A 12,146-nucleotide genomic window follows, 5' to 3' on the forward strand; every position below is an offset into this window, starting at 1 on the left:
GTAAAAAGAATATAATTTACCATATGAATCTGTCAGGAAACCAGGAACCACAACATATCACAGTTGCCATTGGTCCTTACTAAGTGCATAGTGGGGATCAAAGGGAAAGCAGACTGGGAAATATACTGGATAGCTGCTTGAGAACACAAAGAAAAAGGCACGTATTGGCACAGTTAGCATTAAAAATGGGGTATACACTGTGTTACAGCACTGGCAGGGAAATAGAAAAAGGCAGAATGCAGAATGTAGGTACTGCCACAATACAGCATGTGGTTACCAAGGTACAAAGTCCAAAGTCAAGGCAATAGTTCAAGGCAGGCAATATGTCTATACAGACAAAGGACAGGGTCGTAATATTACCATAGGCAAGGTTACTCATTAAGAAGGCAACATCACTGGTGCCAGTATTTATCCATGAAGCAGTGCAATTACATGACTATGGTGCACCTGAAATGGGGACATCCCTTACAGGATGAAAAGAATATTATCAAATTGTAAAGGGAATAATGTACCCCCTACTTTTACTATTATTAAATAAATGTCATCTTATTCTGTTGCTCTATATAAAGGCAACATTAGCAATTTAATAGCCTTGTATTTTGCAACAGGGAGTACATTATTTTTTATAATACACAAGTTTTACAGTCAAGTGATACTAATGGCATCACTAAGTACCAATTATATCTGACATCACTAAACCACTAAACGCCATATATAACCATATATGTTCTTCTGTATTAGATTATGAATAACGTACCCGCTACTCTAAAATATAAGGATATTGTAAGCTACAAAAGAATTTCATGGCCATATATGCTTAAATGTACTATTATGATAGTAAACAGACAGCATTAAATATAACTGAATATATTAATACTGGAAAACGATTAAAGGACTTATTTTCTCTGATCCTTTACAGTTACCAAAGTTTTCAAACACAAGGGTTAATGTTTAGCAAACTACCTGGGGAATTTAATACTAAGGTGTAAATAAGCAATTAGTTGTGATCAGTCTGCTACAAGATAGAAAATGAAAGCAAAGACCTGCATTTGCACAAGTAAGCACTTATGACTGTAATTAGGCCCTTGTTCTTGCATTAGCGTCATGCTAAGCAATTTTTTATAACTTGAATACAGTCATACAGGTACCTGAAACCTCAGTCCGAAGCTGCTTTAAAGGAGAAGGAAAGGCTAATAAAGAGTTAATCTCAAGCTGCAGGCATACTTTCAGGTGTCTAAATAGTGCCCTTAAGTCTCCCCATATTTCACCTGTTCAGAAGATCTGAAGCCAAACAGGAAGAAAAACGCTGAGCTGTGTAAAGAAAGTTCCCATAATGCCTCACTCCTGTACAGACACCCAGACCAAGTGTACATGCTCAGTTAGTAAGACTATGGGGCAGATTTAGTAAGACCCGAATGCTCGGAGTGTTCATTCGAACGTTCCGAGCGGATTTTCACCGAATGTTTCGTCGCTTGTGCGACTTTTCCGATGCCCACGAGACTTTTTCATACGCTAGCACGAAAAAAATGGAAAGGTTTTCTCGCTGTTTACAATTGTTCGGTATGCAAAATGTCATGACTTTCGGATTGCCAATACAATATTATCATGACAAAAAAAAATTTTTCTTCGTGATATTTGCGATCTTCAGAAATTTTCGTATCCAATCCGAATTTATCTCAATCGGGATTCAAACTCGTGATTTCATGAATCTGCCCCTATGAGTCAGCTTCCTGCTGATTGGCTCAGATCCACATTCCTAAGGGGGGGGAGTGAGTTCTTAGCATTCTTGAGGGAGGGGGGAGCAGGAAAGAGCAGAGAACAGAAAGCTGTGTGTCTGTGGCACAGGAATTACAGACACAACTAATCTTTTTTCAGAGAAGTCAGTGCAGCGTTTCTGTGAGTGCTTATGGCTGTATTTACATAGACCTTTCTGATAAAGCTTACTTAGTTTTTACCTTTCCTTCTCCTTTAAATCTTCAAGAAAAGATTAGATTACATTAACATAAATAGTTCTAAAGAAATTACAGTGAACTCTGTCCCAACATACATCCTTAGTTCATAACAATTTTAGCAAAATGTTGAGAAAATACTATTATTTTGCTATTGCATGGCCTCCATGTCTCATCATCTCACTTTGTAAAATAGGTCATTTCTACATTTTTTGTTTTGAAATGAATGCTGACATATTGTGCCACACAAATCTGTGTATGCTGTGTGATGTCAAAACTATGTTTGTGTCATTTATCAAAGCACACTGTGGGGGTCATTTATAAAGGCTGGGCAAATTTACATCTGGGCATTACCCATGGCAACCAATCAGAAGTCTTCATTCATTGTTCTACCTGCAGCTGGCTGGAAAAATTTCCTTTCCTTGACAGGTCCAGTACATGTGCATTTTCAGGAAACATGTATATGTTTATCTATAAGGTACTGCAGTGATCCCCAACCAGTGGCTTGTAAGCAACATGTTGCTCACCAACCCCTTGGATGTTGCTCTCAGTGCCCCCAAACCAGGTAGTTATTTTTGAATTCCTGACTTGGTGGCAAGTTTTGGTTGAATAAAAACAAGATTTACTACCAAATAAAGCCTCTTGTAAGCTGATAGTGTGCATAGAGGCTGCCTAATAGCCAATCTTAGCCCTTATTTGGCTCCTCCATGAACTTTTATGGTGCTTGTGTTGCTCTCCAAGTCTTTTTACATTTGACTGTGGCTCACAAGTAAGAAAGGTTGGGGACCCCCGAGGTACTGCTTAATTGCAATTAATAGAACAAACAGGGATCAATATAATGATATATAAATGATACATGATAAATATGCAGTAAGTGCTGCAAGTATAAGCACTGGGGGTACTGCCCATAGAGTTTACATTCTAAGTAGCATAAAGGAACCAACAACTGTGCTAGTAAATGTAAGTACTGTAAACTCTCATTTAATTACCCAAAAAACAGACTGTGTAATGTATCATTTTATATATACATCAACACTGTGGCACATCTTTGATTATAGGCCTGTTATTCCCAAATGCTAAGCATTGTCAATTTACAGAGCAGAAAGTTTTGATACTTACAGAATGTACATTGTATTTGCCTGTTATCTCAGTAACCTTACAGTTGGCATTCTGTCTTTCAATAAAGGTGGAGGTGCCTGAATTGTAAGACTAACAAGATGTCTTATTTGCAGAAGGCAAGATAAATAGCCATCCATCATAGGCATGTTCTAGTAATATCCCTGATAGAACAGTACCATTGTGACAAAACAACAGAGAACCATGCACAAACACTGAGCCTTATCTCAACACTAGCAGCCTGGATACATGGATCCTAAGTAACATTATACAACTTTAAGCTATTATATGTTTTCCTATGAGAAAAATATAGATATGGTTTGTCCTACCATGATGTGTCAGGATTTCTTAAAACTCGGTGCAGTTTATGGCAAATTCTTGTAACTGCAAAAGAAATGAAGGAAAAAATTCATAAGGAGACGATATGCACTGGACTGCCCTCCGATCCACTCACATCACAATAACGAGGCAAATCCCTAAGTTCAATGAGGATGAAGGAAACAAAGTTGAGCCACAACACAGGTATCTGTACTGCAGAGTCGGAAAGCAGCGATTTGTCTGGGCTAATGAGCTGAGCGCTTTCTGTGAGTTGGCTCTGTGGGTGGCACGGTGCTGCAGGCTGGCGGAGCTGCCTATAAGAGGGAGGGAGCCTTGTGCTGCGTACAACTGATTTCCAACCTAAGAACCACAGTACTGCATGTTACATTTCTGTGCCCTGCCCAAGCTATTTTTAATCCTGTACTCACTGTTGAATGATTATTTTTTTCTGATTGGCTCCCTATCTGTGCTTTAGCCCCGCCCAAATAAGTCTGCCAAGTGCGCTAGTGGCACCGGGGTTCAGAACAGAAGCGCGACTAGGGGCAACTGCTGCAAGGTTCTGAATTCAAACCTTGTCTGCTCAGCTGCTTCCATAGTTACTAGGAGTAGCTTGCCCCAGCAATTACAGTTTGAAACTTGAGTGGCATTAACGCACTCTCTATAGGAGGCATATTACAGGAAAATGATGAGTGCCAGTGGACATTTGCACTAATTCAGTCGCTGAACACCTGAGCACCTGAAGGTGAAATGGGGAAACCCCGCCCACCCCTCACGTTGCGCCCAACTCTTGCTCTTCGGCGCCGCTCTGCTATATTTTTGTGGGGCAACATCTAGGAATGACTTATTTTCTGGTGGAACAAAATCGTTAACCCTATATTTTGCGGGTCAGCTACAACTCCATGGCTGCTCAGTTTGGCTTTCCTTCCATAGGCTGCATCCACACTTAGTATTGACCAATCAATGTGATGATGGGGCAGTAACGCTATTATGGTGGAGAAGAGGGGATGGAGGGGACGTGGGGAAACAATGCAAATCCCTATCCTTTGTATGTGTATTGCCTTCCCGCGGAGCTGCCACACGTACATGGCATTCAATCACTCCCAGGATTAACTCAGCGTGGAGGCTGAACTGGGGGATGTGCTAGGTGCCGCGGTACAGTTGTGCCTGCTGAGATTTGATCTGACTTTCCCATCTCAGCCACTTGATCGCTCTCACTGCAGAGACGTTGGCTCAGCTTGCAGAGGAGGCTTGCCTAATGCAGAGCAAAGAGCTCCTCGCCAGGCAGCCTCAATGCGCAGGCATGGCTTTGTCAGCAGTGGATAAGAAGCACCCACAGCCCCATACCCTATCCTGTAGGCTTCGGGAAACCCGATTGCAGCACTGATTCGGTTAGAGGACAGCATGCGTGTGTTTGTTACCAAGGCAGGGGGTGGAGGTTGTGTGAGCTGCACGGACGCCTATCGGAGGGATTTTCTTAATAACATTTTTTTCGCTGGTGAAGTGGGATCTGAGCGCGTCTGGATGTCTTCTGGTTACAGACCCGGGGAGAAGACGCTGCGAATTTGATCCTGTTTAGCGATCCCTCGTTCCAACGCAAGGGGAAAACTGTGCGATGCATTCTATAAACAGGAGGGGAGAATAGCGGATTGCGAGCATTACAGCTGCCTCTGACCTTCAGCACCTCGGACAGCGAACCGGACGGTTCCAACTTTCCCAGCCAAGGTCTGACAGCTGCCTTTCATTCGATCCAGTCCAGCTAATGACACCCAGAAGCAGATAAGCACTGGATTATAAGAGCAATACATCTAGGAATGATGAATGGCTGTTCGACCAGTGGGTGCTGTGCTGGCCAAAGTGTTTGTACAGTCTGACAAGGAAGCTTTGCTGGAAGTAATGGTTTGAGGATTAACTCGAATCAGGTACATTGCAAGGTCAAAGCCCAGTTTTGGGAATCTCTAATGCCAGGCGCTTGGAAAAGTTCATCGTGTCGTTTGGGTTTACTTGTGGGGTTGCCTTCTGGACATCTCCTAAACTGTTGTCATTGCTTAATTGTGCCTCATTATGTCTGATTCACGTTAAATTGTTGGATTTTATTAGGCTGCAAGCCAGAGGTGATGTGATCTAAAGGATATGCCACACAGATGGTGTTTCCCATACTCTCCCTTTGCAGGAGATGAATTTACAGACCTCTTCTCCCGTCGGTTTTAATGCAAAAAATGTATTCGGATTACATGACAAGCATATACCTTGGGTGAAAATCAAGTCTACAATTCTAGAATGCCAACGTTGGGTGATGGCAAAGGGCACAGAAGTTACCAGAAACCAATTTGCAAGATTGTGAGATCCACCCTGAGGCACCTTGCTATAATTTTATCTGCAGGTAAAAAGTGCAGCTGCAATCCTCTTTACTCTGGAGGCATCAGGTAAACATTTAATCCTTCCATAATATTTTGGTCTGATCTTATTTCCTATGTCTCAACTGCATTGCAGACTGCTTTACTTATTCATGCTTTTTTGCATTTGTTAGAGTGAGATGAAATGCCCAAGGGGGCTCCTTGTATGATGTACTGGTAGAATCATTTCTATTAAATGGAAAATAAATCTATACCTGAGCACTTAATCTAGCTGGGAAATGGGGGATATGGTTACATAGCATCCAGAACCATTTATTGAAGCCTACTTTTTTAGTGCAACCTGTGCGTTCTGTCGTGTCTAAATTTGACTGTTTTCATTTTGGTCCATCTGAAAGAGAGAAAACATATTGGTGCAGCAAGAGATAAGAGCATGTAAAGGCACATTTGGCTTCTTGGCAGCTAATGCATTGAACTGATATGAGTTGAGCTATATAATATCATACAAGCACTGCAAAGGAATAGGTAATAAATAGTTTGTGTATGGGTGCTTACATATTAAGCAGTATGTTCCTATATGTCACACAGTACAATTGTGCTGGGGTATTTTGTTATGTAACAGAAACAGATGGTTTATAATCTGAGGCATAATAAAGGACTGCATTTTTTTCTGTGGATATGTTACTCCCGACTCCCAATATCACACCACTTGATTGGCAATGCACATTTTTTCCTTGTGTATTATATCTCATCTGAACAAGAAGGCACTACAAATTATGACTGCAAATTGTATTCAATGAAAAATAGAGCAAGAATTCTATTTTTCAGTGCCGTTTCAAGGGAAGTAGATACTGCCCTCACTGTACAAACTGTCCTCATTAGTCATGAATGTTTTAGTTTTATGGAGAGGAACAGGTTAATAATTCAGACGCATTATGCTTTATTTGTCTGTCTATTTTTTAATGGCTGGTAGCATCAGCAGTCAGCTATTTGATACGGGCTCCTCTCCATCTTGCCCTTGTGCTCTTTGAAAATACACATTTCAGGGGAGGGAAAAGGGAAATGATTTTCTTTCATTTTCAAGCAGCTGTTGAAGGAGCTGGGATTTTTATTTTCTTTAGTGGCTTGGTGCATTTTCCCATATTTCCATATGATGGCATTTGCTGCCTGCTGGATGCAGGAATGTAACAAGAAGCTGCTGGCTCTATCTCTCACAGGCTGGGGGTGCCAGTGGACTACTCAAAAGACTGTACTATTGCACCTTGCTACCTTAACCCTTGTTATGCCTGAGTGCTGCATTTTACCTAGCTATCAAGTAAGCAGACTTTATCAGTATTTATTCAAAAATGCATCAGAAACATGTCAACACTATTTGGTTAAGGTCTTTTCTAATAATTTGTATACAACTATCTATCTATCTATCTATCTATCTATCTATCTATCTATCTATCTATCTATCATCTATCTATCTATCTATCTCTTTCTGTCTATCTTACTATCTATCATCTATCTATCTATCTATCTATCTATCTATCTATCATTGCCAAAATAACAGTCAGTCAGTCAGTACATTGATTTGAGGAGTTCATGGATTTATTGAATCATATAGCACACAGGCTGTGTTCAGCTACAGTATATCTCCCTCTTTAGCATTTGTTTGCTGAGTTATATCATATTGCACTGTAGCTTTTAATTGTCATGTTTGTACATTCATATGTATGACCTTGTGCCTATCTTTATCTAAAGGATGTGTTTGTTTCTAAAAAAAGATTGCCTAACTACAAGGTATATATAGATTCCAATCTAAGCTAGTTAATTAGTTGGGTGCTGGGACAGAAACATTTGAGCACAAACAAATGCATATACTCTGCAAGTGGGATGAGTTCTTTTTCAAACTGATTAGGCAGAGAGTAGGCTGTATCTTTTTCATCCTGTGCTCCACATGCAATCTGGAATCCTCCCTGATGCCAATTAGACAATCCTATTTTATTACATGTGCAAGGCTGATGAATCCTAGCCTGCCCCCTCCCAATTTAGATTCCTCTCTGGTCCATGTGATTTGTTGAAAATGAGCTCACGCCATTTTGGGTGCCCTCTAGATCTGGTAAAAATGAGGATTAGCATAGAATCAAAGACAAGTGACACATTCATCTTCCTCCTTAAGGGATTCCTGTGCATGTCATTTATTCATATTCCAGATTCCACCTACAGTTGCAAAGCAGATTTTACAGAATATCACAAAGATTTATGCTCCTCATCTTCTTTTGGAGATGGAAATTGATATATGTATATTTGTTTATAAGAATGATGAATGAATTGGTTTGAAATACAAAATTCGTTGATGAAACACACTATTACAGTAACACTTCTTTATCCATTTTTGACAGCTCACTTACTGAGATAATTGTCATAGTCATTACAGAACTGCACATCACTAAATGGATGCTAAACACACATATGCACAAACACATCATGTACAGTAAATTAGTGTGTTGTACTGGGCTTTTAGTGGCACCGTAGATTGTCATCCATCCCCTAAAGAATTGAAAGTGATAATAAAATAATTGTCCCGGTCTTTAAAATGTCTTGTAAAATGTATTACCATTAATATGTCGTATTGGTTTGCTAACGCTCAGGAAGCTATGGCAAGTCCAGCTACTTTGACAGCACTGTGCTATGAGTCATGTCGTATGTTCACTATTAGGATCAATTATTACAGACAGTCCAGTCCTGCAGGCTATTTTATACTGGTGCATTAAATTGTAAGGCATACTGTATTAATAATTACTGAGATTTCCTTCCTCTCTAAAAAATATTGTGCTTAAAAATCACTTGGGCCTATTTATCAAGTTCCTGAGAGGTGCATAAATGCCAGAATGACACAATTTACATTAGTTTTGTGCTATGGGAATAACAGCGTATAGCAATTGTGCAAATACAGATAGCCTTTCAGACTGCAAGCTGGTGACACACAGCCATTTGCTACATATATTGAGTAAGCAAGGAAGGGGCAGAAGATAAGAGAGAAAGAAATTGAAATGGAGAGAGAACAGTGAAAGGGAGCAAATGGGAACTAAAAGATATATCAAGGGAAACCTAACAATGACAGCAGGCCTGGACTGGGAATCAAAATAGGCCCTCGCATTTCAAGTACACAGAGTCCCAAACAGTCCCCCACCTGCCTTCTAAATAGTGACTGTCTATGGCATCTTACATCTCTGGTATTTGCCAAAATCCACAGATTGCCAGTCTGGGCCTCAATGGCTCTTCTTTTCATATAGCTCTGTGTTTAAGTAAAATGTAAAAATGGGAAAAATACAGAATTAGGTATAATTTTCTTAAGCGAAAAGTCACTTCATAATTATATTTTTGTTGGATGAAACTGTTCATTTCCCCATTTATACTGCAGTTAATGCATAGTTATTACACCATGATTCACACATTTTCAATTAAGCATTCTACAGCTTTTATGTTGTTATAGAGGATGTAGGTGCAACTGCAGTTGTGTTATAAAGTAAGGGGAACTCAGTGCCTCTAATGTTTGAAGTGTAGTGCAACTGTAGTTGTTGCTGAAAAGTACAAATTGCCTGAATAATCTAATGTTTTGTAGAGCAAAAGGGCTGTTTTATTAAGAGCATAACTAAAAGGCTATTGACTATTAAACCATACAAGCAAATGTTTAACAGATTGGCCTGGCTGGGTACTATGTGGACTAAGTGTGTGTGTGTGGGGGGGGGGGAGGATAGTGCTAGAGTATCTAGCAGTGTTTCTTAAACTGTGATGCCATTGTTACTTGAAAAGGTTCAAATGGGCCTCTCTGTAGCCACTGCTATATGTATATTAAATGTCAAAACAGTGTATTGCAGTTGTTAGAGGCAATGTGCAAATATATTTTACACTGCAGATACTTGCAGATACTTGAAAACCCAATTATAATTTTGGTGATCATTTTTTAAAGTGTTAAATGGACACTAGCAGTCTGGTTTTGACAAGGGGTGCAGTAGTTCTATTCCCAGGATATAAATGAATGCATATCTATGATACAGCCAAGTGTTGTATTGATCTACTCTTTGAATTGTGAATATTTGTCTGAGAACAGTTGTGAAAATTTGCAGTTATATAAGGATAGTAAATTGCTCATATTCGTCCTGTACAATCCCAACGTATTCTCATACAGAACCTATGCCTCCTGTTATCAGACTGTTATGTGTCCCCCAGTGGTTTATGCACCAGTAAAGTGGTATTTCCAGGGATCACGTTTACATGGGTGTTACTCTGTGTAGCAAGGAGTGACCTGTATTGTTCTGACTTTTCATGTGGTATGTATTCTTAGCAGCTACACAACAACATTTTATTTTCCCATGTCCTATTCCTCATAGAGAAAACATTCAATAGAATGGGAAGTGGATAATAGCAGTGATGAGCATTTTGGTTCATGCAGTTCATTCTGAGAGGACTATGGCAGTTAAATTCTGCTTGGTCACTTTGCCCTGGTAATTGTAATTTCATTTTCTAAATAAAAAGGGCATTTGAAAGGTTGATGGCTGCAAGCAAGCTACCTTCCTTTGTCAAATGAAAGAATTGTGATTCCAGTAGCAACTATGTTAATGTATGCATGATAAAAAAAACAACAGCTAAAAGCATTTCTATAGGAGAACATTTAAATAAATTACAAATCAGGTCATAATTCAACCTGATGCCAGTGCTTTTAACAGTACAAGAAGAAAGCATGGCTCACTAGCACTCTCCTAGAAGTTGCCTATTACAATTTTATTTAAAGGTTCTTAAGTCTATAGGGTTGAGAAAAGAATTGTACCAAGACAAGTTTTAATTACAATGTTACAGTATGCTTTATTTGTTAGTTCATCAACTGACATTTCCTTGTTTACCCTCCTTATAACAGGATATATGTTGGCCCTAGGCACTTTCTAGAATCTGCCCATCTGCAGATTGCTTTTTACTTTCTTCCTAATTACTGGCCATGCTGCCTTCTATAGTCCTACCCTGGTGTTTCTGCCTATACATATTGCCTGTGTTTCTATCTCATCATACATTTTTACCAGGTTGAAGTTTGGCACTACACTTAGGGGCATATTTATTATAGTGTGTAAGCCAATATCACCAGTGATGTTGCCCATTGCAACCAATAAGCAATTAGATTATAATGGTCAACTACAAGTTAGAAAACAAAAGCAAAAATCTGATCGGTTGCTATGGGCAACATCACCGGAGATTTTGGCTTACACATTATAATAAATTTGTCCCTTACTGTAGAAGCAATAGTCTGACTTGTATTTAGGTTACAGCAGATAGAGAGTATCAGAGGGAGAAGTAAAATAAAACCGAATTGTTACTATAGTAAAACAATGCATTTAGCTGACCATTGTATTAGACAACAATAAGCAACAGAAGATAACTCAAAATCAAAACAGCAATTAAAAGCATAACATTTACATGTTAGACTAAACTAATGCATACTTCTACATTTAATATTGCTGCTGCTAATACTTCTGCATTTATTGACAAAATACATTTAAATGTACATATTCAACTAAATTAAGATACTTTCCTTTAAAAAGTAATGAGAATATAAACATGGGCCCTAAATAGGTTTGTTTATTAGTGGTCACACAGAACAATATAGCCAGTTTTCAAGGGTAAAGGCAGCTGACTTAAAACTATAGGTCAGATTTATTAGAAGGAAGGTGCAAGCACTATCACACAAATAGACACATTTCAAGACATTGCAAAAATGTATTATACATATCCACATAATGATCATTTTTAGTGACATATATATATGCTCTTAAAGGGTCATGAACACATCTCTGCACTGCCCTGTGCACCTGTGTCCCCCCTGCCCTGCCCCACGTCGCTGCCAATATTCCTAGCCCGAATGCCTTACTCTGTCAGTATTTGAAAGTCTTGCCCCCTAGTGCCATATTTCTCACTTGCTCCTAGCTTCTGCATTGACTTTCCAGCTGGCCTAATTGCTGCACTTTTACCTTCCCCTTCCAATATGGCTGATGCCGATGTCATATGTGATGTCACATGTAGGCAGAGCACACACACACCAAACTTCAGAAGAATATAAGTCCATCTCTGCACTGACTATAAAATGAAAGAACTGGGAAACCAATACATAAAATACATAAAGGTGAAAAGCTGTAGCTAATATTGTATGACATACCCATTACTAAAATTGATAAAAATATTAGGAAACGTCATGGAGTAGTATTTGTATATTAAGAGTTTAATAATGAATTTTCCTCTAGTATTCCTCGAGTACCTTTGCTTTTTGAATTTGTATTTAAGGTGATGTATAATTTTACCTCTAAATAGCCAGTTTAAGAGCTTATGACACCTCAGCTACATACTGTATCCACCTCCTGTCACACAGCAAGGGCTTTTC

The 12,146-nt window shown here is 39.2% G+C and overlaps 1 protein-coding gene across 1 annotated transcript in view; it reads left to right on the forward strand.

Moving 5' to 3' along the window:
- Nucleotides 1–3,999: 3,999 nt before the first annotated feature.
- Nucleotides 4,000–12,146, forward strand: part of lrfn5 (leucine rich repeat and fibronectin type III domain containing 5) — a 118,497-nt gene continuing 110,350 nt past the window's right edge. The window contains exon 1 of the mRNA XM_002941756.5: nucleotides 4,000–5,806. The gene's annotated coding sequence lies outside the window, so the exon portion shown is untranslated. The remainder of the gene's footprint in view (nucleotides 5,807–12,146) is intronic.

The sequence above is a fragment of the Xenopus tropicalis genome, chromosome 8 (assembly GCF_000004195.4).
Source record: "Xenopus tropicalis strain Nigerian chromosome 8, UCB_Xtro_10.0, whole genome shotgun sequence".
Taxonomy (NCBI): Eukaryota; Metazoa; Chordata; class Amphibia; order Anura; family Pipidae; genus Xenopus; species Xenopus tropicalis.